Genomic DNA, 3,475 nt, shown 5'->3' with positions numbered 1-3,475 from the left:
TATATTACCATTAATAATAATCATAAGATGAATTTATAGTGGTAGTCAAATAGGTAAGAACTTAGGCAATTTGCCATTAGTTTGCATTTAATATGTGAGAAAGAATTTTCTAGGTTTTTTTTAAAATATATAATCAGTTTAATGAAGAAACTATTCTGTCACATCATATGATAATTAGATGAAGCTGATTTTAGAGCAAAGAGAAGATTGTACCAAGTTTTTGCATGTTTTGGTTGTGGGAAATTGTGTTCAATTTGGGTATTGTTTTTGTTAGACTGGTGTCATATCAATGGTTAATTTTAGGATAGGGGTTCCCTTTCAAAAGAACATGCACCTGATCTGACTTTTTAGACTTCTCATTATCAATGGCATAAGAGTTGCACACCAAATTGTCTAGCTTCCTAACTTGGCTGTCCTGGATTCGGCAGTCCTTCCAATCTTAACCTGTAGATAGTGCAGGATGGTGGAAATGATCCAATGCACCCAGCTATAGATTGAGAAGGAAGTCCACTAAACTTTTGGCCTGGGTTGTGTTCTCAAGCTTCCTCAGTAGTTAAGAGTTCAGATGGGAGCCCCTGGTGCCAAGCAGTCAGAGTATTTCTTAAAGCAACTAGACATATATATGACTTAGGCATGTAAACACCTCAGGACAAGAATAAAAGAGCAGTGAAGTATAGAGGACAGGCCCAATTTTAACTAGCTACTTGGAGGCTGAGTAAGATTAGCTAGCTACTCTGGAGGCTGAGATATGAAGACCACTATTCAAAGCCAGTCCAATCATGAAAATACATGCGAGTATCTCCAAAAAGCCAGAAGTGGAACAATGGCTCAAGTGGTAAACCACTATCCTTGGACACAGAAGCTTAGGGATGATGAATGAATAAATGAGCACTTGCACATGCACGTGCGTGTATACAGTGCATGTACACACACACACACACATGAGTATTTCAATGCGAAAGTTCATTTTTTACCATGCTGTACCCTATTTCCCTGTATTAGTTTACAAATTAACAAAATCAGCTAAGCACCTATTTACATAGAACTCATCATGTTTCTCTAAAGTCAACTCTCTTTTTAGAAGCATGCTTTTATTTGACCCATATGTAAACTATTCAGGAGTTTGATTCTTCTCCCTCAATTCTGTAGAATTAGATGATTGTTTAGCTTCCTCCTAGCAATACAATTTTGTGAAATCTTGCATCAAGCAACGTATTTCTCTCACTAGAACTCAAGCCTCTGTCAAAAAATTAATAATAGTTTTTTCTTCTCTTTGCTTGCATCTGTAGTTTTATTACCTTCATATATTTCATGATCTGCCTGTGCATGACAAAGACTGCTGTGGAAATAAAAAGACCCGTCGCAGCACTTATCATTTATGTACCATCCATAGATATGAAGATGTTTAAATATTACTGAAATTGCTTTGGAATAAATCATGTACACCTTGACTATCATGAAAAAGAAGAATTGGTTTCTCAGCACTTTAGGTAAGAACTTGATTGAAAGGAATAAAAGGAAAAGTGAGGAACAACTCAACACATACATTCAAATGAAACAAAACAACCCAAGAAAACAAATTAATTCAGTAGTCAAGAACCTGCAGGAAATGCAAAGACTTAAAAAAACATCAGCTATGACAAACTTATGAAAATCCTGACTACATGGGAGTCTACTCTTGTGAGGATAGAGGTTAAAGCCCAGAGTGGACAGAAAGATCTGTACACAATACCATGCACCCGTTATTCTAAATTCCAGGAAGTATAACATAACGTGGACTGAGCCCAAGGTCATACACAAGGATCTGAAAAATAATCAGGATAATTTAGGACTGGGGAAATGACAAAGTGGTAAAAACACCCATTTAAGGGGCACAAGACACTCAATTCAAACTCTAATATTTGGGTATTAAAGTAAAAAGCTATGATTTTAAATAATTGGAATAATTGAAAGATTTGAGTGGGAAAATGCATTAGAGTGATAGAATGAACCCATGGTTCAATGCTTTCAACTTAAGTGAAAATATTTTATGGTACTTCAGACAAAACAGAGTTACCTTGCAAATGAGCACGGTTGTGCATTTGGGTGATGGAAATACTTTAATTACACAGGTGTAAATTAAATAGGTTTTATTTGGGTAGATTGTACTTCTTAAACTAAGAACCTGGATGATGTCCCTGAGATTTTTCTCTCAAGGCTACCACTCTACTACTTTGAACCACAGTTCCAATTCTGATTTTCTGTTGGTTGTTTGGTGATAAGATTATCCTGGACATTCTTGCCCAGGATGGCTTCAAACTATGATCGTCAGATCTCAGCCTCCCGAGTAACCAGGATGCCAGGCATGAGCCGTCGATAGTTTTAATAATTTAGTAAATTGTACACTTACTGAAATTATACATTATCATTATAACCTGCATAATATATGTGTGTATGTATATATCAATGCATATGGATAGAAATATTTTAACATATTTTTGTATCTACAGTACATTTATGAAATCATCCATTATAAAATAAAATGGAAACAAAAGTTAATAAGGAGCAAAATTAAGGAAATTATCACATGTTTCTTGTTGTTCAATGGAATACGAATTCGAGAATCAGTTTGGGAAAACCATCTCTACGTTAACAAAATGGATAAGAGCTATTAATTCCAATCCATCTATTTGCCCATGTTGTGCAACCTCACACATGAGTGTCAAAATCAAACCACACTTTTTGCCTTTGCTTTTAACTCATCTGATATAATTTACAGGTTAGATGAAGTAATCAAATAAAGATTAAAATAATATTATGTGAGGTTATGAATTAGAGCTGAACATGATTTTGAATATGATAATAGCTAATTAAGTTGCATATTTCTTACGTTTACTCTGTCTTGTCCCTCATTCCCACATTAGGAAAGTATATAGAAGGTTCTCACTAAATTATATGTACAATTATGAAAAAAATGTATTGAAAGAATATGGGCACAGTGTGGTTTTAGCTTATTGAGACCTGTAGGAGTAAGTGTGTTTTTGAGGACTTGCAATACATTGTGATGAAGATGAAGGGAGGGATGTTCTTATTCTGGAAAACTGGCTAGAGGATTGCTCCCACAAAGGAAGTGATGAATTCTTCCAAAAGGTTACAGTAAAATCACCTTCACAACCATGTTCACTGCTGCACTATTCACTGTAGCCAAGTTACAGAAACAGCCCAGATGCCCTTTGGCAGAGTGATGGTTAGAGAATGTGTGGCACATATACACAATTGGATTGAACCCATCCATTTTGAAGACTGTTACATTATTTGCAACGAAATGAATAGGTCTAAAAATATATTAAGTGAACTAAGTCAGAGCCAGACACACAAAGGACCCATATTCTGTGTCATATTTGGAAGCTAGAAATTTATACAAGTTTGCACAAAAATATTAACCAAAGCATGCTATTTGCAGAGGAGTATTTCAAAGGTGTAATTTCTTATAAAA

This window comes from Dipodomys spectabilis, unplaced genomic scaffold (assembly GCF_019054845.1).
Source record: "Dipodomys spectabilis isolate Male_0828 unplaced genomic scaffold, ASM1905484v1 ptg000584l, whole genome shotgun sequence".
Classification (NCBI taxonomy): domain Eukaryota; kingdom Metazoa; phylum Chordata; class Mammalia; order Rodentia; family Heteromyidae; genus Dipodomys; species Dipodomys spectabilis.
This window is presented reverse-complemented; position numbering follows the sequence as displayed.